Here is a 26414-nt window from a genome sequence, read left to right as displayed (position 1 = left end):
TCAGCTCTGCCAGTCTCTGGGTGGGGTGGGATGAAGCGGGACATTCGTGCAGTGCCCCAAAGGCTGCAGAAACTGATGGTTCACCCTGCTTTCCTTTTCCAGCAAGGGAAACTCTAGTTGAAGACTTAGCACTTCATGCTGGGCAACACCAGCCTAAGGGATGGATTGATGGAAGCATCCTTCTTTTTGTGTAGTTACCACTGAGGTTTCTGTTCTATTGTATTACTAAAAACTCCTAAGTGGGCCCAGAGCTCTCCTAGAGCTGTCTGTTCGGGGATAGCTGCCTAATGGTTGGTCTCTGTTGGGGAGACAGAGTGGAGTTTCCTATATTGTCATTTTGGTGATGTCTCTCAAGATTTAGTATGGCTTAAAGTGAAACTGTGGAAAATTCTGAAGGAAATGGGAATACCAGACCACCTGACCTGCCTCTTGAGAAACCTGTATGCAGGTCAGGAAGCAACAGTGAGAACTGGACATGGAACAACAGACTGGGTCCAAATAGGAAAAGGAGTACGTCAAAGCTGTATATTGTCACCCTGCTTATTTAACTTATATGCAGAGTACATCATGAGAAACGCTGGACTGGAAGAAGCACAAGCTGGAATCAAGATTGTCAGGAGAAATATCAATAACCCCAGATATGCAGATGACACCACACTTATGGCAGAAAGTGAAGAGGAAGTAAAAAGCCTCTTGATGAAAGTGAAAGAGGAGAGTGAAAAAGTTGGCTTAAAGCTTAACATTCAGAAAACTAAGATCATGGCATCTGGTCCCATCACCTCAAGGGAAATAGATGGGGAGACAGTGGAAACAGTGTCAGACTTTATTTTGGGTGGCTCCAAAATCACTGCAGATGGTGATTGCAGCCATGAAATTAAAAGATGCTTACTTCTTGGAAGGAAAGTTATGACGAACCTAGATAGCATATTAAAAAGTAGAGACATTACTTTGCCAACAAAGGTCCGTCTGGTCAAGGCTATGGTTTTTCCAGTGGTCTTGTATGGATGTGAGAGTCGGACTGTGAAGACAGCTGAGTGCCGAAGAAATGATGCTTTTGAACTATGGTGTTGGAGAAGACTCTTGAGAGTCCCTTGGACTGCAAGGAGATCCAACCAGTCCATCCTGAAGGAGACCAGTCCTGGGTGTTCATTGGAAGGACTGATGCTGAGGCTGAAACTCCAATCCTTTGGCCACCTCATGCGAAGAGTTGATTCACTGGAAAAGACCCTGATGCTGGGAGGGATTGGGGGCAGGAGGAGAAGGGGATGACAGAGGATGAGAAGGCTGGATGGCATCACTGACTCGATGGGCATGAGTTTGAGTAAACTCTGGGAATTTGTGATGGACAGGGAGGCCTGGCGTGCTGCGATTCATGGGGTTGCAAAGAGTCGGTCACAACTGAGCGACTGAACTGAACTGAACTGAAAGTGACGTACAGCTGATCCTTTGAACAACACAAGTTTGAACTGTGCAGGTCCACTCACATGCAGATTTCTTTCACTAAATACATACTACAGCACTGAATACAGGCATACAGTCCTACATGATCACCAGTTAGTTGCATCTGCAGATGCAGAACTGCAGTGAACAGGGCCAATTGTAGAGTTAGATGTGCATTTTTGACTGGGTAGAACGTGACTGCTCCTAATCCCTATGTTGCTCAAGTGCGAAATTGACAAGGGGTGGGCCATGCTGGTCTTTCGGAGTGTCAGCTTGGCCAGGCTATAGTCCCCAGTTATTCAGTTAAACACTGGATATTTCTGTGAAGCTTTTTATAGGATAGGGCTTCACAGGTGGCACTAGTGGTAAAGAGTCTGCCTGACAATCAGGAGACGCAGGAGACAAGGGTTCAATCCCTGGGTCTAGAGGATCCCCTGGAGAAGGGAATGGCCACCCACTCTAGTATTCTGACTTGGGAAACCCCCATGGACAAAGGAGCCTGGCAGGCTACTGTCTATGGGGTTGCAAAGAGTCAGACATCGCTGAGCATAAGCAACAACAAGCAAGTGATTTTATAGAGTAATTAAGTTCCACAGTCAGTTGTCTGTAGGTCAGGTAGATTGTTTTAGATAATCTTATGGGCCTGATTCAACCAGTTTAAATGATCGGAAGGTTAAGGCATTTCTCAAGATGTCTGTGGACAGAGTTTAGACAGATTTTGGATCTGCCTTACTACCACTGTATAACTCATTTCCTTGCAATCAATATCTTAATATATATCTCCTACTGGCTGTTTTTCTGGTTGAACCATAATGAACATATCCTCTTGTTTAAGTACATAAAATCCAAGATTAAAGTTTTTTTCAATAAGAGTAATTCCAACCACACAGGGGGAGAGTGAAAAGGATTTCTATAACCTTACAGGTCTGAACCTTTGGCCCCTGATGTGCTTTCCAGGTGGTGCTAGTGGTAAAGAACCTGCTTGCCAATGCAGGAGACACAAGAGATGTGGGTTTGATCCCTGGGTCAGGAAGATCCCCTGGAGGAGGGCATGGCAACCCACTCCAGTATTTTTGCCTGGAGAATCCCATGGACAGAGGAGACTGGTGGGCTACAGTCCACGGGGTCACAACGAGTAGGACTCAACTGAAGCCGCTTGGCGTGCACCCACGTCCCATGATCAATCCTCTTGTGCCATCTTGTGGTGATACTTGAACATTTACAATGATGACTGCTCAAGGAATACTCGTGAAAATCCTTAAGCAATTCTGCTGAGTTACCATCTCATAGGGAATGATGCCAGGATTACAATCAGGTGATATACATTTCTCTATTTTGCCAGTAATGGGAGCTGAGTACCTAAACACACAATGTGTTACCTTCCTATCTGAAAGCAACATACTTAAAATGTGAACATCTGTGGCAACAGTCAGAATGAATATTTTTATATCAAAAGTTTAGAATTAGAAAAGCAACACTTTCTTTGTAGAAAAGCTTAATGCATTTCTCTCTTGAGGTTCAAAGTCCCTCCTTTCTCACTATCCACCTCCCCATCCCACTCAACAGGTGTTCGGTTGTCAAAAAGTCACCTAAGGTCATGGTTCAGGTGACTGAGCAAATGCAAAATGAACATAAAGGATTTGAGAAGCATAAGAATTAACTTGCAAAAGTTTAATTATAATGTACAGTTTTAATGTAATCTCCTTTTATACTTCATATATCATGATCATTCTTCAATGAAGATTGGCTTATTCCTTAATGTATTGTGTAGTTATGTGTGGTAAGTATGAACTACATAATACTCAGTATTGTGTAGTATGAATGAACCATCATTTCATCTTCTCCTTGATAGACAACTAGCTCAGAAGGTCTTAATGTCATTCTTAAACCTTAGCCATGATGATTGTTGCCCAGACTTTATGAATTTTGCTGCAGAAAGTTGTTGGTCAGAGGGTAATAACATTAAGATGGTAAAAGAGAAATTTAATGGGAGGAGGGTAGAGAATGACAAGTCACCACCAGACTCCTTAGAGCTATCTTGATTCTCAGGAGCTGCTATATGTGTGGATTTTAAGGCAGATAATTGAACTGGGAGGATGAAATTTTCTCAGTGGCGCCTCTCTGACTGCTGTTTGGAACCACATTTCAACACTGCTGGTGATCTTAAGAGCCCTCATTTCAGTGTACTAGTTCACTACCCTAAACTAAGAAGATTCAACTCAAATTCTTTGCAATAGGAGGGCCATGTAAATAAATGCTGTAAGATGAATATGCTATAAAAGCAAAATAAGAAATGGCTAAACCTTTTAGATGTATACTATTTGCCATGTACATAAACACAACTAATCTTCATGCTGACCCAATAAATTAGGTGCTATCATCTCATTCTGGAAAAGGCAAGCATCACCCCCTCTAGGAAACTTCTCAATGTTGACCTTGCCCTTCGTGGTACCTGCGTACTCCTTTGAGGCACGAATGGGCCGTGAAATTGGTCAAATTGTTTGCCAGTGGTTAATAAGGTCATGAGAGAGGAAGAAAGTGGGAACCTTTAGTTCTACTGAAAGGTAGGTTGCCAGATAAGATCCTTCTCTAGGGGATCTTCCCGACCCAGGGATCAAACCTCCTGCACTGCTGGCAGATTCTTTACTGACGGAGCCACCAGAGAAGCCTCATATAATACAGGATGCCCTAATAAACTTGTGCTTCATGTTAACAATGCATAACTTTATAAGTGTATATACTAAATTGATACAGGTCTGAATATGGGTAGATTTACACAGAGTTTCCTCTCTCTCTGTGGGCCCATGCAGAACAGCAATCACTGGATGAGGACTAACACAAGGGATGCAAACTCGCAGACATGTCCAGGTCTGGAGTCCAGTGGCAGGCCTCAGGAGAGATGAGTGTGGCCAACTGGAAAACAATGCATACTGAGATTGGGAGAGACAGAGATGCTAAAAAGTCTTCAACTGAATTTGGGTGGAATGCCAATAGCATCTTCTGGATAGAGTCCAAGAATCATCCGGAAGATGTGACAGGTAAGAATAAACTTAAAGTGAGACTCAAATAGATGTGAGAAGTGTACAAGGTGGTCACAACTTAGGGGGAAACCTGTAACAGGGTCAATAGACTAGCTCTAACCCTCACTGCTGCACATGGTCCCGAGGTCATACATAATTTTCATCATTTTTCTTCCATTACCACACATTCTAGATTACCTGCCCCTTTGGCTAGTATTTTGCTGGATTAGACCACTTGCCCGGTGGCCTAGACATTTACCCTGAGTTTCTGATTACCAGAAGGGGCTATTGCCCTATGGATATACGTGATCCCAGGATATATATGATCCCATGTCACTACTTCTACTATCAGCTCTGACTTTCAAACACAATCAGATATTGCAGGAGAAGGAAGTTCTCAGCAATGCTGGTTTCCCATGTATCCACACATTCCTGATGGCCTTAGTGACGCAGTACTTAAGTGTGAAGTGTTAGTTCTTACTAGGGAAGAGTGGGCCACCTCTGGGTACTTAAGAGTTCAGGGGGTCTGCAGAACCAACCCCCTTAAGGGATTCTGGATGGGGAAATGTGGATAGTATTTTTTCAAACAGGGCCCTGACTTGAGCATAGCAGACCTGCCTTACGTGAAAGTTGCTCAGTCATGTCCAACTCTTTGCAACCCCATGGTCTATATAGTCCATGGAATTCTCCAGAATGCTGGAGTGGGTAGTCTTTCCCTTCTCCAGAGGATCTTCCCAACCCATGAATCAAACCAGGATCTCCTGTATTATAGGTATAGACCAACTAAACTCTCAGGGAGCCACTATTCTGGCCTGGAGAATTCCATGGATTGTATAGTCCATGGGGTTGCAAAGAGACCTGCCTTGGCTGAGCATTAAAATGTTGTTCATTGAATAAGAGGTTAGCTATGGATTTGTCACATATGGCCTTTATTATGCTGTGGTATGTTCCTTATATACTCAAGTTTTGAGTGGTTTTTAATCTTGAAAGGATGTTAAATTCTGAAATGCTTTTCCTGAATCTATTGAGAGGAACATATGATTTTCATCTCTCACTTATTAATGTGCTATATTACATTTATTGATTTACTTATGTTGAACCATCCTTGCATCCCAGGGGTAAATCCTACTTGGTTATGGTGAACAATCTGCTTAATGTGCTCTTGAATTTGGTCTGCAAATATTTTCTTTAGAATTTCTGCATCTATATTCATCAGGCATGGTTTCCTTGTATGCCTTTATGTGGCTTTGGTATCAGGGTAATGCTAGCCTCTTAAAATGAGTTTTCATTTTTAGAAAATTTTATTTTTTCCAAAAAGTTTGGAAGGATTGGCATTAATTCTTTATTTATTTATTTTTGGCATTAATTCTTTAAATGTTTGGTAGAAATCATCTGTGAAGCGATCAGTCCTGTGCTTTCCTGTGTTTATTATTGATTCAGTCTCCTTTTTATTGGTTTGTTCATATTTTCCATTTCTTATTTAGTTTTGGTCAGTTGTTTAAGTGTGTTAAGAACTTATCCAGCTTTTCTAGGTTCAGTTCAGTTCAGTTGCTCAGTCGTGTCTGGCTCTTTGCAACCCCAGGGACTACAGCATGCCAGGCTTTCCTGTCCTTCACCAACTCCTGGAGCTTGCTCAAACTCATGTTCATCCAGTCCGTGATGCCTGGATAAGAGCCAACCATCTTATCCTCTGTTGTCCCCTTCTCCTCCTGCCTTCAATCTTTCCCAGCATAGGGTCTTTTCCAATGAGTCAGTTATTCGCATCAAAACATCCAAAGTCTTGGAGTTTCAACTTCAGCATCAGTCCTTCTAATGAATAGTCAGGACTGATTTCCTTAAAGATTGACTGGTTTGATCTCCTTGCAGTTCAAAGGACTCAGGTCCCTTAATTTTCTAGGTTATCCACAGTTTTTTGGCATATTTTTGCTTATAGTAGTTGCTCATGATCCTCTATATTTCTGTAGTATTGGTTGTAATATCTCCCATTTCTGATCATATTTGAACCTTCCTTTTTCTCTTGGACAAGGTAAAGGTTTGTTTTGTTTCTTTTTGAAAAACCAGTTCTTATTTCATTGATAATTTCTATTTTGGTCTCTATTTATTCTCATCCTGATCTTTATTTTCTTCTCAATTTGGGCTTTGATTTTTTTTTTTTCCAGTTCATTGAGTAATAAATTGAGACGTTTTTCTTAATGTAAGCATTTTTCAATATAAACTCCCCTACTTGAACATGCATGTTTCCATTTTCATACATTTCAAGATTTTCTTAACTTCTTGTTTCTTTGACATATTGGTTGTTCAGGGCTGTTTTAATTTTTACATGTTTGAATTTTCCCATTTCCCTGTTGATTTCTAGTCATGCCATTGTGAACAGGAAAGATACCTGGTGTCATTTCAATCTTTTAAAATTTTCTGGGACTTGTTTTGTGACTTACCACATGTTGAAAGTGAGGTATTGAAGTCCCTTACTATTATTGTATGTTGTCTATTTCTTCCTCCATATCTGTTGTCTTTCAGTCGCTAAGTCATGTCTTTGTGATCCCATGGGCTACAGCACGCCAGGATTTTCTATCCTCTATTGTGGAGTTTGCTCAAATTCATGTCCATTGAGTTGGTGATGCTATCTAATCATCTCATCTTCTGCTGCCCTCTTCCCCTTTTGTCCTCAATCTTTCCCAGCGTCAAGGTCTTTTCCAGTGAGTAGGCTCTTTGCATCAGGCGGCCAAAGTATTGTAGCTTCAGCTTCAGTATCTACTAGTGTGTGCTTAATGTATTTATGGAGAAGGCACTGGTGGCCCACTCCAGTGCCCTTGCCTGGAAAATCCCATGGATGGAGGAGCCTGGTAGCTGCAGTTCATGGGATTGCTAAGAGTCAGACATGACTGAGCGACTTCACTTTCACTTTTCACTTCCACGCATTGGAGAAGGAAATGGCAACCCACTCCAGTGTTCTTGCCTGGAGAATCCCAGGGGTGGGGGAGCCTGGTGGGCTGATGTCTATGGGGTCACACAGAGTTGGACACGACTGATGTAACTTAGCAGCAGCAGCAATGTATTTATGTTCTCTGAAGTTGAGTGCATATGTATTTATGGTTATTACAGCCTCCTGATGGGTTGACCCTTTTATAATTACACAATGGCCTTCTTTGTTACATTTGGACTTAAAGTTCGTTTTGTTAGATATAAGAATAACCCTCCTCTTCCAGTTTCCACTTGCATGAAATCACTTTGAGCCTACATATGTCCTTGAAGCTGAAGAGTCTCTTGTAGGCAGCTTGTATTTGGGTCTAGTTTTTCTTTTTTTAGTTATTATTTCATCCAGTAACCTTGTGCCTTTTGATTGGAGAATAATCTATTACATCTAATGTAATTATTGGCAGGTCAGGACTTCCTGTTGCCATGTTGTTAACTGTTCTCTGTGATTTAGTTTTTCATTTGTTCGTTTATTGCTCTTTTGCTATCTTCCTTTTGAACTGATTATCTGCCATAGTGGTATGCTTTGGTATTCTTCTCTTTATCTTGTGTATGTCTACTATAGGTTTGTGTCTATCTACTACAGGTTTTTTGTTTGTGGTTACTCTGTGACTTCCTCGAAATATTTTATAGATATAATAGTCTATTTTATGCTGACAGCAACTTAACTTTGATTGCATATGAAAACTCTACCCTTTTACTTCCCCCAAACACATTCTGTTTTTAATTTCACAAATCACATCTTTTTTATATTGCATATTTTTTATTAAGACTTATGTAGCTAGAGCTATTCATTTATTTGTCCTGCGACCATTTTGAGTAAAATTTATTTTTAATATCCTATGTATTCTATAACAGACATAGAATGTTAAATTTTATTTTAAAAATTTGCAGTCCTTTAATTAGTAGCCTGAGATTCTTATTTTATACATTTAAATTATCAAGATTTGATAACAGTATTTGGATACATTGTAACCCAGAAATGAAAATATACAAAATAGTTCTAGGAACACATGTATTTTTATCTATAGATTCACTTATAAATCATACAAAGATACATATTTATTTATTATTTTATTTTTAAAATTTATTTATTTTACTTTACAATATTGTATTGGTTTTGCCATACATTGACTTGAATCCTCCATGGGTGTACATGTGTTCCCATCCTGAACCCCCCTCTCCCTTCCCTCCCCATCCCATCCCTCAGGGTCATCCCAGTGCACCAGCCCCGAGCATCCTGTCTCATGCATCGAACCTGGACTGGCGATTCGTGTCACATATAATAATACACATGTTTCAATGCCATTCTCCCATATCATCCCACCCTCACCCTCTCCCACAGAGTCCAAAAGACTGTTCAATACATCTGCATCTCTTCTGCTGTCTCGCATATAGGGTTATTGTTACGAGTCTGCAAATGAAACCAGTTCATCTAGTTTCTTACCAAGGTATGACAAAAATATTTTATGCAAAAAATAAAAATTGAAGCAGAAATAGACTTTCAACTTATGATTTTTAACATTAGCAAACTATAAATTGCTATTTTTGAAGCCTAAATCATAACTGTCTTCCCTTGCATTTTTGTCATGCTTATAATAAAACATAAAAAGAACTCAATGCAATAAATAGAATTATTACATTTTAAACCATTTTAATTCAAAGCACAGCAATTCAAATCATGGTTTACATTTCTGTGTGTGTTTGTGTCGCTCAGTCATGTCCGTCTCTTTGCTACTCCATGGACTGTAGCCTGCCAGGCTTCTCTGTCCATAGGATTCTCCAGGCAAGAATACTGGAGTGGGTTGCATTTCTACTTCAGTTTATATTGCACTAAAATTATTTCACAAGGAAGAACTATTTGATGTATCATGACATAATACCTTAGAGACATTCTTTGATGTTCATATCTATATTAGTGGGCATTTCACAGTCCACTTAGATGATCTGGTGTATACCAAAATATTTAATGAAAACAAATCTATAACTAACCTATTTCAAGAGCAAAGATACTCAGTATTTTTATTGCCTTTGGGAAATACATTGACTTTTAAAAAATACTTTTAAATCACTCATAGAAACTGGAAATAACATTTGCACAATACCTGAGAATTCTTATTGTTGAGTCTGTGTGGGTTACTTGTTCAGTCATGTCCAACTCTTTGTGACCCCATGAACTGTAGCCTGCCAGGCTCCTCTGTCCGTGGGACTTTCCAGGCAAGAATACTGGAGCGGGTAGACATTTCCTTCTCCAGGGGATCGTCCCAACCCAGGGATCAAACCTGGGTCCCCTGCATTGCAGACAGATTCTTTACCATCTGAGCCACCATGTTAAGTCTCTCTGCACGGCTACTTTTTCAATACAACTTTTATTAAGAAAACGAAGAGAAAATGTCCTTTTATCGAGTAGAGCAGAATTACATAAGAGCAATATTAAGATTAATACTTCAATGTTGGCTTCTAAACTATGCTTTATATAAGTCAAATTTCCAATCTCTTCATTCTGCTGCGATATAACCAAGCCCGTCTATGATAAGAACCAACGTCAGTCTTTGAACATCATGATTCAAAGCTTGGAATAGCATGATAAAGAAAAAGGTAACTTTTTAAAAAAAAATTCTAGTCGATTTACAATATTGTACTAGTTTTGGGTGTACAGCAAAATGATTCAGATATATGGAAAAACTGAATATATATATAAAGACTTTACATATTTCACTTTACTTTTCATTTTAGCTTAGGACAAGACACTGAATACAGTTCCCTATGTTATACAGTAAATCCTTGTTACTTATGTATTTTGTATGCTCTGGTTTGAATCTGATAATTTATCCCTTCTTCCCTTTCCCCTTTGGTAACCATAGTTTCCTTTCTATCTGAGTCTGTTTCTGTATTGTATGTGGACTCATTTGTATCACTTTTAGATTCCACATGTAAGGATATAATATTTGTCTTTCTCTGACTTACTTCACTTAGCATGATAATCTGTCCATGTTGCTCCAATGTTTCATTCTTTTTTATGTCTAAGTAATAATTCCATGTGTATATATTTAATAAGTGTGTGTTCAGTCATGTTCAACTCCTTTTTTTTAAAATTTAATTTTATTTTTTTTAATTTTTTTTTATTAGTTGGAGGCTAATTACTTCACAACATTTCAGTGGGTTTTGTCATACATTGACATGAATCAGCCATGTTCAACTCCTTGTGACCGCTTGGACTGTGGCCCACCAGGCTCTTCTCTCCATGGAATTTTCCAGGCAAGAATACTGGAGTGAGTTGCCATGCCCTCCTCCAGGGAATCTTCTGACCCAGGGATGGAATTCACATCTCTTACATCTCCTGCATTGGCAGGCAGATTCTTTACCATCATGCCACTTGAGAAATCCATAATAATTCCACTGTGTGTATATATACACATACACATATGTATGTGTATGTACATAACACATCTTAAGCCAGTCATTTGTTGATGGGCACTTGGTATATTTCCATGTCTTGGCTGTTGTAAACAGTGCTGAACATTGGGGTTTATGTATCTTTTAACTGTCTTTTCTGGATATATATCCAGGTGTGAGATTGCTGGATCATATAGTAGTAGCTCTGTTTCCATATTTTAACAAACCTTAATGGTAACCTCTGAATCCCGTTTTAAATTAACCCTACTTCCAAATAATATTTTTAAATGATATCAATTAACCTTATTGATTAGCCAGCGTCAGCTTACAATTTTTCCCCCCAATATTCCAAGGTATAACTTTCAGCATCAGAAAGCATAGTGTAGGCACTTTTGATTTATGATGAATAAAAAAAACCAAGTGCTAAAATACCAGTGGTTTTCTGTGACAGTAATGTTCTTCTCACAAATTAAGATTTCATTTTTCTCTCAAAGAGTTTAAGAAATCATAACTTTTTTTAGTTGAGGTGAAAAAACTGCTTCATTAGTTCATGTATTGTAAAAGCCACTGCTTGAGGAACACAGTGGGTATAATTAAGAGAGAAACCATGATCCCTTTGAATTTCATGGTGTCCATAGACATACTTTATAGTCACGTTCCTGGTAAGGCACTTTTCAAATTCTGAAAGAGCAGTTCCTAAGTACAATTACCAAAGAATTACAACAAATGGGTGGAATACTATGACACTGTGTTATTATTCCAGGAACACCACTGCAATGTAAGTTTGTGAATTTTCAAAACAAAGACGTTAGGATACAGTAAGTCCCCTACAAATGAACGAGTTCCATTCTGAGTGCACATTTGTAAGTCCAATTTGTTTGTAAGTCCAATAAAGCCTTGGTACCCAACTAATATATTTGGCTATATAGTAGTATTGTATTATGATAGTTTTATAAAACGTTGCAAACAAATTCACTTAAAAACACAAAAATAAAATATTTTTAATCTTATAGTACAGTACTTACCAGCTGTATCACCGCTGTTTTTATGCTTGCTTCTAGACATCCTGTGCTTGAAATAAAGATACTGTGCTACTGTACTCTCTACAGCGCTATATAGTGAAGTAGACACGATCACAACCACTTGTAGAAGATGCACATAGGTGACAATGTACGCCAGACACAGGGACTAACTAACAAGTTTGGACATGTGAACACACACTCACATCCTTGAAAGTTTGCAAATTGAAGGTCTGTATGTAGGGGACTTACTGTTATCAGAAGTTCTGCCAAGAATGTAGGGAGCACAGGAAAGGTACCAGAAGGAAAAAAGCAAGCAAGCAACCAAACACATGCCTATGGAATCATTCCCAATACAGCAGGTATCAGGCCTCTGTGAAGTGCATGGTAACCACTTTCCTTTGCACAAACTGCTTTGAAAGCATGACTAACTCCTGTATAAGTATGTTCCTCTTTCACTTGGAGTGTTCGGTGTATTCTAACCATGTGAATAGTGTAAGTACAGATAACTGCGGTTAAACCTGCCACAGATCCAGCCATTAATCTGTGTACAGACCACAAACTCAGCTTTGTAGTAGTAAATGTTCCATCATGCTCAAATGAGATAAACTGGATTGCACCATAGGGAAATATTCAGATCATCATTGCAATAATCCCTTTATATTAATACAGTCCAAGGTATCCATCCTTTGGCAAATAGCATGCAATGCAGAAAATACTTCCAAATGTTTTCAGCGTTGACTGTGAGCTTGTAATGAAACTTTTACTTGATCCAAATGGGCAACTGTTTTGGCACAGCATCTTGCAACACCTCCAGCCAGAAAGAAGCAAAACCAGAAGTCCTGGCCTGCAGTGGGCCCTTCAGTGCCAGCTGCCGAGGTGGGTTAGCCAAAAGCAGGGCTGCCTTGGGAGCTTTGGTCAAATTACAACCCAAGGGCATTAGCCATGGCCAGAATGGGCAGTGACAGGGCCCTGACTGACTGGAAGGTAGGGCAGTGAGTGAAAGTCACCCAGTCGTGTTGTACTCTTTGCGATCCCTTGGACTATACAGTCCATGGAATTCTGCAGGCCAGAATGCCGGGGTGGGTAACGTTTCCCTTCTCCAGTAGATCTTCCCAACCCAGGGATAGAACCCAGGTCTCCCACATTGCAGGTAGATTCTTTACCAGCTGAGCCACAAGGGTCTTTAACTGCCATATTAGAGTTAAGTGGTTATAGTATTAAAAGTGTTCTGAATTTGACTATATACTTAGCATTAGCAGTGTGATGTGTGTGTGTGTATTTATTTTTGTACTGGGCCTTTGTTGTACTAGACCTACTATACTAGATCTTGTTGCTTTTCTCTAGTTGTGATGAATGGGGGCTACTCTCTAGTCGTGATACGTGGACTTCTCTTGTTGTGGAGCATGGGCTTTAGGGTGCACAGGTGCAGGAGTTGCAGATCCTGAGCTCTAGGGTGTGTGGGCTCAATAGTTGTGGTGAATGGGCTTAGTTGCTCCATGGCACGTGGGATTTTCCCAGATCAGGGATGGAGTCCATGCTTCCTGCACTGGCAGGTGGATTCTTTACCACTGAGCATCCAGGGAAGCCTCTACGCGTGTGATGAATACTTTCATAGGCTTACATTAGAAGTTAGCATCCTTTCACATTAATGTGAAAAACACCTTTCAGCATTTCTTGTAAGGCAGGTATAGTGGTGATGGATTCCCTCAGCTGTTGGTTGTTATGAAAAGCTTTATCTACCCTTCATTTCTGAAGGATAATGTTGCTGGGTAAACTTTTCTTGGTTGGCAGTTGCTACGTGACCATGCTGGTGCTTTATCTTGCACTTCCCAGGTTTTGGAACTGTGAAAAATATCCGTTTATAAGCCATCCAGTTTGTGGTATTTTGTTATGGCATCTTGAATGGACTGTATCAATTAAAATAGAATTGTTTATTGAAATTATTTTTCTCTTAAAGTGCTTTCTTCCTCCTTCATAGAGACTTTGGTCTTGATGATAGTACCCCTAAGCACTTTACATATATATGTACCTCTTTATATACAGATATTTTTCAAGGTGATCAAAAAGATCATAATTGCATATGTTCAATATTTTTCCTATGAAACAGCACATGGACAGGTTTCTAAGTCAGTACATTCAGTTATACTTCAGTATTCTCTAAATGCTATATAAAACTGGGTAGTATGGACAATGTGATTTAAAAAAAAAACAACACTTTTCCATGTAATGAAAATCTTGGTTGTGCCCAATTCATTGCTCTTGTAAGCCTGTTCACTGGAAAAGTTACAAAACTATTTAAGGATATGTGTGTGTGTGTGTGTGTGTGTGTGTGTGAAAGATTGCTAGCAGTGCAATACAATCCTTTCAGTTCAAGGAACTGAGAGATACAGAGGGCAAGAAATTTATCTAAGGCCAGATTTAAACCATGTCTGACGCCAGTGATCATAAAATTTCCATGAAACACTGCCAGCCTTTCAGCTTATATACTTAATAAGGAAGAAAGGACTCTTATTAATGTGATTGATAGATTTCTTGAGTAATTTTTGAAATCCAAGGCAGTAACTGTCATGTATTTTCATCTTGTCACTCTTTTGCTAAGTATGGTTCTTAAATGTCAGGGACGTTTTCGTTGGGAGGATGAACGTTACAAGTTTTTTTTGGAATAGAAAATTGAGGCCCTGGGTCTTCAGATTCTTTTCTTCTCTCCTCTCTTCCTTTCCCCCTTTTCTTTTCCTTCTTTTCATGGTTATTTATCCAAGGCTGCCCACAGGCATAAGCTGACTAGTACTTTAGCCTATGTAATGGGGATACAAAAGAACTCTGAACAATGGGAGCGACAACAAGGAAGTTAATACTCCACTGTAGGGATAAGGTTAAATGGATAGCTTGGCCATAAGAGAAGGTGAAGAGTCTTTTCTGCTTGGAGATGGACATAGTTGGTAATGCTTGAGTTGAAAATTAAAGGATGAGTAGACATTTTTCAAGTAGGGAGGGCATGCTAATCATAGGGAACAGCATGTAAGCGCTTGGTGTTCTGAAAATAATTGGTACAATCAGACAAATGTCTATTTTCTATCCTGGGATTGGCAGGAGTTGCAGTGGGAAGTAAGAAAAACCAAATCACAGAAGGCCTGTCCCCTGAAAAAACTCAGTCTCTCTTGCCTCCAATCTTGTCTCACATTGCAGTAATCATCTAGATGAGAGATGAGGGCCTAAACTGTGGGATGAGACAGGATAGATTTGAGAGATTTAAAGATTGTATCAATGCCAGCTGAAACTCAGCCAGGGTCCTAGTTCTGTTGAGCCTCAAACTAATTGGGAGATAAAGTTAGCCAAGAGATGGGAAAATTGGTAGTTAGCCAATTTCTTGTCTGATTCAAGATTTCCTGAGTTACTTGATATATCCATGTCCAAGGCACTTTTTCAGGGACAATAGAAGGCATTTCAGTGTACTAATAACTTGGGATTCTAAATTTCTTTTCAGGACAGTGTGAGAGTAATCAAAACTTATAAAACAATCCTGAAGTAATGGGTTAAACATAGAGTTCAAAGCCTGAATCCTGGTCAATCCTAATGTAAAATGTTGCTAGGACTTGAGTCTTGGTACAATGTATTTCCACTGCAAAGGCCAACAATAAATGATGTCTGTCTTGCTTTGTACTGTATCACAGTAATTGAGATGTTTATGTTTCAAAGGAGAATAACATAGAGGAACATTAATACTATCCCCATTCCTAAAATTCTCCCCTACCTTCTTTTTCTAACTTCACCAGTGTGATAGTTTGGACTGTCCACACCAGCAAATTCCTGACTAATCAACTTCAAAAGTCTAAATGAATGATGTTCCATTTAAAAGCAAAAAGGCCCACTGGCCCTTGTAAACAGAAAATAAACTTAATTCCATGAGCTATTTAATACCTTCTTATTTTCAGGAGCAGAAGGATCAGGCTGAGAAAATGTGAAAATAGGGGCAGAGCTGAAAGCTCCCCACAAGAGTCAATTGAAGACAAAGGCATTAGTGCTAGGACCTCATGTGGCTGGCAATTCCACAATCAGTATATCTGGAACAAACAACACCAAGAAATAAGGCACTGGAGAATTTTGACACTTTCATTAGTGGATGCAGCAAAGCAAGGTCAAAGTTGCATTTGATTAACTGAGCCCAGTCATGTGCCCATGCCTGGTTGCCAAGATGACAAGGAAAAGTTGAGCATACCTTTGGACTTCTAGATTTGCAGCAGGAGGTAAGCAATGTTAGACACCAAGGCTCACTTAGGACCCAATAAGGAAGGGTTCATGCTGGGTATAATCTGTTGCTACCCTAATGATGTATTAAAAACTTAGTGACTTAAAATGGCCATTTATTATGATCACAAGACAATGGGTCCACTGGCTGGTTCTGCTGGGTTTAGCTTGGCAGTTCACTTGGTCCTGGCTAGACTTACTCTGGTTGACTGGCTTGTGCTGGCTAGTCAATAATGATTTCAGCTGGGGTTATTGGCTCTCTTCTATGTATTTCATCTTCCAACCAGATTCCCTGGGCAAGTTCTCATGGCAATTGCATGGGTCTAATACCCAGGCTTGGACTTGGCACATTGTCAGTTCTACCACACTCAACTGGCCAAGGTCCAGATTCAAGGGATGGGGAAATTATGGTTCCTCCCATGAAGAGGTAGACTCTAAGATGAATTCTAAAAACAGCCTCAATTCTCCACCTCTCCTGTATCTATTATTTTACTTTTAGATTGAAAGACAAAATATCTTGCCTACCATTTCACCAAGTCACCTAGCTTCTTTTCTATTCTGATACTATTCTGATACATGTATGCATGGGTCCTTTTTCACACAAATGGTTATATTTTCACACAACTTTGTACTTGGTTATTTGCATTTTATGCAACTTGAAGTATATCCCATATTCATAGATGTATACATCTGTAGATGTATACATTAATTCCTAAAAGTAGGATTACTGAGTCAAAGCATATATGCATTTAAAAAATTTGATAGTGATAAGCTGCCCTCCATAAAAAACAGCACTTTTATGCACTTTCCCACCTAGAAATCTATGCAGTTGCCTTTCCAATTCCTTGCCAAAATGCCAATCATCAAACCATTTTATATTACAAATATGATTTTTAAAAAGGTATTTCAGTAAATTTTAAAATTTCAAATGTACAGAAAAGTTGCAATGACAGTAAAGTACTGCCATATCCCTTTCATTAAGATTTCCCAATTATTAATGTATTTGCTGTGTAAGCAACTCTGTATGAATATCTATTGCCATTACTTGTTTTCTGAGCCACTTGAAAGCAAGTTGCTAACATGATGCACCTTCACCTCTAAATCTAGACTACAAAGACTCTCCCTTACTTATGAATGGTTGCATTGTGGCTTTAAATTAGGATGTCAACACTGATAGAAAATACTATTCAGAAGTGATGCTGTGTTCTCAGTTTATGACATTGACCCACCCACGACTGTTTATGTTAACTCTGATCACCTGCTCAAGTTGGTGTCTGGTGAATTTACATGGGGAGAAGCCTGCCATTTCCTGTTTAGCCATTGAGAATATTTTGTGGGAAGATTTAAATTTTTTTTTTAATGTGAATCAGTTTCAAAATCTTTATTCAATTTGTTACAATATTGCTTCTGTTTTATGTTTTGACTTTTGGCTGAGAAGCATGTGGCATCTTTGCTCCCAAACCAGGGATCAAGCCCACACCCCCTGCATTGAAGGGCAAAGTCTTAACCATTGAACCACCAGGGAAGTCCTTTGTGGTAAGTTTTCTTACCACAAAGAAATGGGATCCTGGCCCAATTTCAAATATCTACCCACCAGCCTTAGCATCAGTTGATAATTCCCACTTGAATCAATCAGCATTGTAATGGCTGCCAAATAGTTTGGTATTTTCTGCATTTCTTTTACATTAATTAGTTGATATTCAACTGTAAGGGCAGGCATTTCCTTCTCTCTAATGTGTTTATATTAGTATGTACTTATATAATTCAATGGATTGCAGTCCATTACTGTCCTTATTTTTAAAATTTAAATGAAGTATAGTTGATTTATAATATTTTTGCTTATCTATCATATATATATATGTGTGTGTGTGTATACATACATATAGATAATAGTTTGTATCTGTTAATCCCATGCACTTAATATTTCCCTCCCCACTTCCTTCTCTTTTTTGGTAATCACAAGTTTGTTTTCTATATCTGTAAGTCTGTTTTGCATATACATACGAATTTTTAAGATTTCACATGTAAGTGGGATTAGACAGTTTTTGTCCTTCTAATGACTTATTTCACTAAGCATAATAGTCTCTAGGTTCATCCATGCTACTGCAAGTGGTGGTATTTCAATTTTTATGGCTAAGTGATATTTTATTGCATATATACCACATCTTCTTAATCTATTCAGATATTGATGGGCATTTGGATTGCTTCTCTGTCTTGGCTATTGTATACAGCACTGCCATTGGGGTGCATGTATCTTTTCAAATTAGCACTTGTATTTTTTCAGATACAGACCCAAGAGTGGAATTGCTGGATCATATGGTTGTTACAGTTTTAGCTTTTTAAGGAATCTCCATACTGTTTTTCATTGTAGCTGCACTAATTTACATTCCCATGAACAGGGCAAGATGGTTTCCTTTCTCCACATTCTCACCAACATTTGTTGTTTCTGGACTTTTTGATGATAGCTGTTTTGACAGTTAAGAGGTAATACCTCCTTGTGGTTTTGACTTGCGTTTTTCCAATAGTGATATTGAACATCTTTTTCTGTGCCTGTTAGCTATCTGTATGTCTTCTGAAGAGACATTTCTCAAAAGGTCTCTGTCCATTTTTAAAAATTGCAGTTTTTGTTGTTGTTGTTGTTATTGAGCTGTATGAGCTGTTTGTCTATTATTTAGTTTGTGCAAAAGCTTTTAAGTTTAATTAGGTCTCATTGGTATATTTTTGCTTTTATCTCTTTTGCCTTAGACTGATTCAAGTAAATATTGTTAATGATTTATGTCAGAGTGTTCCATCTATTTTCCCCCAGGAGTTTTATGGCATTGAGTCTTTAAAACCATTTTGAGTGTATTTTCACAGAATTAGGACAAATAAATTTAAAATTTGTTTGGAATACAAAAGACCCCAAATAGGCAAAAGAATCTTGAAGAAGAACAACAGAGCTAGAAGTAGCAAGCTCCCTAATGTCAGGCTCCATTACCAAGCTATGGTCATCAAAACAGTATGGTACTGGAAAGAAACAGACACATAGATCTGTGGAACAGAAGAGAGGCTAGAAATAAATCCACACACTTATGGTTACTTTACCTATAAAAGAATGCAAGAATATACAGTGGGGAAAAGACAGTTTCTTAACTAAATATTCAGGAGAAAACTAGGCAGCTACATGTAAAAGAATGAAATTAGAACATTTTCTCACACCATATACAAAGATATTCCAAACAAGTTAAAGATCTAAGTATAAGACTGGAAATCATAAAACTCATGAAGAAAACATAGGTAGGCATTTGTTGTTCAGTCACTTTGTCGTGTCCAACTTTTTGGGACCCCATGCACTGTAGCATTCCAGGCTTCCCTGTTCTTCACCGTCTTGTGGAGCTTGCTGAAACTTGTGTCCATTGAGTTGGTGATACCATCCAACCATCTCATCCTCTGTCATCCCCTTCTCCTCCTGCCTTCAGTCTTTTCCAGCATCAGGGTTTTTTCCAATGAGTCAGCTCTTCTCATCAGGTGGCCAAAGAATTGGAACTTCAGCTTCAGTCCTTCCAATGAATATTCAGGACCAATTTCCCTTAACATTGACTGGTTTGATCTTGCTGTCCAAGGGACTCTGAAGAGTCTTCTCCAACACCACAGTTCGAAAGCATCAATTCTTCAGTGTTCAGCCTTCTTTATGATCCAACTCTCACATCCGTGTATGACTACTGGAAAAACTATAGCTTTGACAATATGGACCTTTGTTGGTAAAGTAATGTCTCTACTTTTTAATACGCTGTCTAGGTTTTTGACATAAATTGTAGTAATATCTTTTTTTGGATCTTTCTCCAAAGGCAGAGAAAACAAAAATAAAAAAACAAATTTGACCTAATTATACTTAAAAGCTTTTACACAGCAAAGGAAACCATTAACAAAATGAAAAGACAACGAATGGACTAGGAGAGAATATTATCAAATGATATTACTGGTAAGGGGTTAATATCCAAAATATATAAAAAGCTCATATAATTCAATTTCAAAAAAGCAAACAACACAGTTTAAAATGGGCAAAACACCTGGACAAACATTTTTCCAAAGAAGGCACACAGATGACCAATGGATACATGAAAAGATGCTCAACATTGTTAATTATCAGAGAAATGCAAACCAAAGCCACATGAGGTATTATTTCACATCTGTCAGAATGGCTATCATGAAAAAGACCACAAAAGACAAACATTGGCAAGGATGTGGATAAATGGGATCCCTTGTACACTGTCTAGACAACATATGAAAAAGCAGAGACATTACTTTGCTGACTAAGGTCCACCTAGTCAAAGCTATGGTTTTTCTAGTAGTCATGTATGGATGTGAGAGTTGGACTATAAAGAAAGCTGAGTGCTGAAAAATTGATGCTTTCAAACTCTGGTGTTGGAGAAGACTCTTGAGAGTCCCTTGGACTGCAAGGAGATCCAACCAGTCCATCCTAAAGGAAATCAGTCCTGAATATTCATTGGAAGAACTGATGCTGAAGCTGAAACTCCAATATTTTGGCTGCCTGATGTGAAGAACTGACTCATTGGAACAGACCCTGATGTTGGTAAAGATTGAAGGCAGGAGGAGAAGGGAATGACAGAGGATGAGATGGTTGGATGGCATCACCGACTCAATGGACATGAGTTTGAGTAAACTCCGGGAGCTGGTGATGGACAGGGAAACCTCACATTCTGCTGTCCGTGGGGTCTCAAAGAGCTGGACACGACTGAGCTACTGAACTGAACTGAACTGTACACTGTTGGTGGGAATGTAAATTGGTGTAGCCACTGTGGAAAATAGCATGGGGTTTCCTCAAAAATGAAAAATAGAACTACCATCTGACCCAATAATTCCACTTCTGGGTACATATCCAAAGAAAATGAAAACACTTATTCAAAAAGATACACACACACATATATATACACATGCATACACATATACATACACAATGGAATACTACTCATCCAAAAAAAATAAAAATTTGTAACTTACAACAACATGGGTGGATCCGGAGGGTATTATGTTTAGTGAAATAAGTCAGACAGAGAAAGACAAATACCATATGTTATCACTTACAGGTGGAATCTTCAACCAACCAACCAAAGACCTGAGTTCATGGAAACAGAGCAAATTGGTGGTTGCCAGAGTGGAGGTGAGAGTGAGTGAAATGGGTGAAGGGGGTCAAGAGGTACACATTTCCAGTTCTAGTTAGTAAGTCATGGAGATGTAATTTATAGCATGATGACTACAGTTAATAATACTGTATTCCTTGTTTGAAAGTAGCTAGCAAAGTGGATCTTGAAGGTTCTCATTACAAGAAAAGAATTCTTTGTACCAATGTATAGTGACAGATGTTAGCTGGACTATTGTGGTGATCATTTTGCAATATACACAAACATCGAATCGTTGCCTTGTACACCTGAAACTAATTATAATGTTATTTCAATTGTATCTAAAAAGAAAATCCATGGTGTGGCTTTTGGAGTCATAGCTGGAAGCTTGCCCTAGAATCTGTGTCAAATGATTTATAAAACTGATGAGAGAAAACTCTTCAGTCCCTGCCTACTTTTCAAGCAGGAGTAGGCTCAATTGTCTGTGCCTCACTCTGAGTGGATACACATGGTTATTGGACTGAGATGCAACTTTCACTACAGCAACATTTTAGAGTTTCAAAAGTGAAAAGGAAAAGAAAGTGTTTCTTTCATCACTAATACTGATGACCATGTAGGAGTTTGAAGGAGGGACCTATGAATAGAACCACTCTTCTTCACCTGAGTTCAGAACAGATTGGGTCATAGGAGGATTGATGTAGAGATTACTTTTTTTTTTTAATCTTTTTTTTAGCTGATAAAGTTGTTGAGAGAAATGCAGTTTAGCTTTTTGGTCAAAAAGACTTGTGAATATTGCACCCAAAGTTAAATTTACCCACTCAGTGTAGGCTAAGCTGGATTCTGGCAGGTTTCCCTAACAAGGTCCAGCCCCTGAAAAGCTTATGGTATAGAGAAGCAGAACAGATGAGAACACATACCTTTCTTAGAGACAGACAGACCAGAGAGAGAGGTGCTAAGGCATCTCCCACATCCTTCCTCTACACTCCTCTATCACCAGTGCACAATCTCCATCCTCCCAGTTTTCAGATGGAGGAACTTCCATGTTGGGTGAGTGTTCCCTCCACCTTCCAATGTGTATGTCTCATTGGAGACATACCTTGCCTCAGTCATCTCGTCCATCTAATATTTCTTTCTTTTCAAGAGTTCTTAGGCTTTCCCCCCTTCTGGTGTATCTTTCTGGAAATGAAAACAATAGCCTAACATATTTCAGTGTTATAAAAATAAGTTAATTTTCAACCTTGATCAATGATAGGTGGATGGCGTCCTATGTCACCCAGATACCTGCTTCAGGAGTGAAGTTCTTTTCACCCACTACTGAGAATGTTCAGCTGTCAGTCTTGAAGTCTTGCCTGAAGAGAGGCACTTTGTCTGACAGCACAGTCTCCCTAGAACAGTCCACATTCAATGACCAATTATCCTACTCATTAATGCTTCTGCCCCTTTGATCCAACTCAGAACCACAGCAAGGGATCCTCTCAGCTTCAGAGATTCCTGAGAACTCTGGTGAGGCCTTTCAAAACTATGAGAGTGAAAAGTTAAAAAAAAAAAAAAGAAAGTGAAAAGTGAAAGTGTTAGTCACTCAGCCATGTCTGACTCTTTTGTGACCCCAGAGACTAGCCCTGCCAGGCTCCTCTCTCCTGGATTCTCCAGGCAAGAACACTGGAGTGGATAGCCATTCCCTTCTCCAGGGGATCTTCCCAACCCAGGAATCACACTCAGATCTCCTATATTGCAGGCAGATTCTTTACTGTCTGAGACATCAGGGAAGCTATGTAACCAAGGGCAGTTCAAATTCCCTTTATGCTGAATCCTTCTTTCTATCCAGCCCTTCCCATGTGTTTAGTTTAAGAGCAACCTTTAATAAACTTCCTGTATACTGTTATTTGTATCATAACAATAGCATATTATGTCCCTGGGGACCCAGATGTTGCAAGTTGGGTCCCTAGGAATGATCCAAGAAAGTCAGTGCTAAGAAACATTGTCACCAGCCAGCTGGCCATGAGGACCCTGTGAGATGAACACTGTCCCCCAATTCATGTTCATTCAGAACCTCAGGAAGTGATCTTATTTGGAAACAGTATTTGCAGGTATAATTTTAGTTAAGGGTTGAGATGAGATTATGGTAGATTAGGGTGGGCTCTAAATCCAATGTCAAAGAGGACACAGAGAAGGCCATTCCACCTGAAGATAGAATCAGAGAATGGAGTGATGCTACCACAAGACAAGAACATCTGGAGCCATCAGAAGCTCAAAGAGGCAAGGAAGGATTCTTCCAAGGAGCCTTCAGAGGGAACATAGCCCTTCTGACACACTGCTTTTGAATACATCTAGCCTCCATAATTATGACAAAATAAAATTTCTGTTGTTTTAAGCCACCCAGTTTGCAGTTACAGCAGTTCTAAAAACTAGTATAGACTCCATCACTGATGATAGGCAGTGATAACTCCTGGTACAAGGTTGAATCACTCAAAGGTTGAAATTGTTAAAAAGTTCACTGATGGTGAAGTGGAAGGAAATGAACTAATGGGTGCACTGGATCAGGCATTTGAGAAGTATGGGGAAATACTAACCACATATTGCTAAACATAATTAGTATTTTGGGAAAATAACCAAAAGTTGAGTGTTTAATCCATAATTAGATACTATAAAGAAGTCTTCTGGTTTTCACACTCAGCTTTTGAAGAGGTTCTTTTCTCTTTCAACAGCGCTGTGTGCTTAGTCGCCCAGTCGTTTCCAGCCCTTTGTGACCCCATGGACTGTAGCCCACCAGGCTCCTCTGTCCATGGGGATTCTCCAGCAAAAATACTGGAGTGGGTTGCCATGCCCTCCTCTGGGGGATCTTCCCAACTCAGGGATCAAACCCAGGTTTCCCACATTGCAGGCAGATTCTTTACCATCTGAGTCACCAGCAGAAGGCAGTAAATGGAGGACCAGGCCCTGGACTTAATCATAAAGGTAGCAGAACTCTGAAGAAGGTTCAGTTCTCAGCTAGGTAAGTATGGAAGACCAAGGTCAAAGTTCTGGTTGGGACAGAATGCGGTCACTTTCAAATTCCTGGATCCCTTGAAACCCATGATCCTGCAGAACGTTTCCAGTCTTCCTTGTGGTTCGTCGCTCAGTCATCTCCAACTCCCTGTGATCCTGTGGACTGTAGCCCACCAGGCTCCTCTGTCCATGGGATTCTCCAGGCAAGAATACTGGAGTGGGCTTCCATCTCCTTCTCCAGAGGCAGTCTTCCCTATTAAAGATTAATTAATGGGGTTCATGATGGTGCAGAACCCCAACCCCCTGCCAGACCTACACTCAGTCAATAGATTTCAGTCATAGCAGAACCTAGCTGGGGTGTACTAGGCCGATTAGGGAGAAAGGGAACTTTACCCCAAAGGAAGTTTCTTGGGCCAGAAGGATGCCATGGGGAATTCACATAAGTCTCAATGGGAGAATCATTACCCAGTCTACTAGGGTTCTGGACAAGGTTATTTGCAGCAGAGAATTACACACTGTTTGAAAAACGGCTTCTGGCTCACTATTGGGCTTCTCTGTAGGCAGAGCATCTAACATGGCATATCAAGTGATGATGCAGCCAACATTGCCCTTCATAAACTGGGTCAAACCAGAACCCACAAATACTTTGGATTGGATGGATGGAATGGTACAACTAGGATCAAGCATGAATGGGGTTGAAGGACAGACAGCAAAACAGACAGTCCAGACTCAGGTCATTCATTACTGTTGCACTTGCCTCGTTCCCTCGGGTCACACCCTAGGTAGCATCAGGGTCCCTTATGACCAGATAAAGATGTCAGTCCTTTGAAGAGTTTCAGCCGGCCTAAACTGCTTCATAGGATGGCATGGTGGAGACACTGTCTACCAAAGTGCTGGGTATGAGCTAATGAGAAAGGCATCGGCATCACTAAGAAGTTCGGTGGTGGCTGTCCCAGCCAGAGTTGACAGGAGGAGATTCCACTATAAGACTAGCACCGCTGGGAGCAGAGAGCATGATCAGATTTTGAAACAATAGAGGCAGGCTATAGTGCATAAGCATCAGAAACCTAGGGGACACACTCACTGTCATCAGCAGATGGTCAGAGTGGCAGCCAGAGGGTTGCAGTCTGGCTCAAAGAGATCTGAGGTCATAAGGACAAGATCTGAGGACATGAGGTACATGAAGGACACCCTGAAGAATGTGACATAGCCCACTATATACGGATGAAGTCAGACATTAGAGAAAACTCCTATCAGAGAAAACAGAGAGCTGGATGAAGCTGAGAGAGCCAGTAGGCTACATTGCATGTCTAATCTCCCATGGAAAGAAGTAAGGTTGCATGGAAGCTTCTTAAACTGAGTGCAACTCTAAGGAAAGTTTGGCAAGGCTACTGAAGAGTCCTTGAGCTACTGTACCTCCCTGCTTATCCTGCCAGAATGTCCAGTGTGAGGAAGACCAAGGGTTATTTGTCCTAGATAGTGGGGACAAGATGGTAGCTCCACATTGACTTGGCTTTGAGGGGATTTTAATCCCATGGTTGTGGAATTCATTAGACAGTGGGATTGCTTTTAATCATCATCTGGCATCACTTTAAATCTTGGGCTTGCTTGATATTTAATCAGGCAATAACAAAATGTTGATAAGAATCACAACCCACATTACTTTTTAATATTACACAACTTGAGACATTAAAGGGATTCCAGATAAATTAACTTTGAGCACCACTCTACTTTTGGATGAACTCTATTAATCAAGTATATTTTATAATTATTGTTCATTTACTCATCAAGCCCTAAGGGTAAGTTTAAGATTTTAATCTTCTGGAAAATGTATGCCAAAGTATGAAATCAAGAAGACTGTGATAAGAGGCAAAGGATATTTAAAATGATGGGGCTACCACAACTGGCCAGTTCATAAATAATATCTGTATAATTTTACAGGCTGGTTGCCAATAATTATGTCAGCTACTCTTGCTAAGGAACTATCCCATTCCAAGATATTAAAGTTAGACCTTACTACATAAAATTCAATAATTTCATCATGAATTTATAAGATTTTAATAAAAATTTATTAATCAAATTGTATAAACCTGGAATATCTTTGAAAGGATACTCTCTGTTGGGGGGTTCATGGCAGTCAAGCTTATGATGGACATTAATAGTGTTCATTCTTGTGTTAGAATTTGCTTATTGTGTCAATGTACTAATTTTAA

At 39.5% G+C, this 26414-nt stretch overlaps 1 pseudogene; it reads right to left on the bottom strand.

Moving 5' to 3' along the window:
* Positions 1-12184: 12184 nt before the first annotated feature.
* Positions 12185-12729, bottom strand: LOC136153051 (solute carrier family 25 member 16 pseudogene; annotated as a pseudogene).
* Positions 12730-26414: the final 13685 nt, after the last annotated feature.

Source organism: Muntiacus reevesi, chromosome 22, assembly GCF_963930625.1.
Source record: "Muntiacus reevesi chromosome 22, mMunRee1.1, whole genome shotgun sequence".
NCBI lineage: Eukaryota > Metazoa > Chordata > Mammalia > Artiodactyla > Cervidae > Muntiacus > Muntiacus reevesi.
This window is presented reverse-complemented; position numbering and strand designations above follow the sequence as displayed.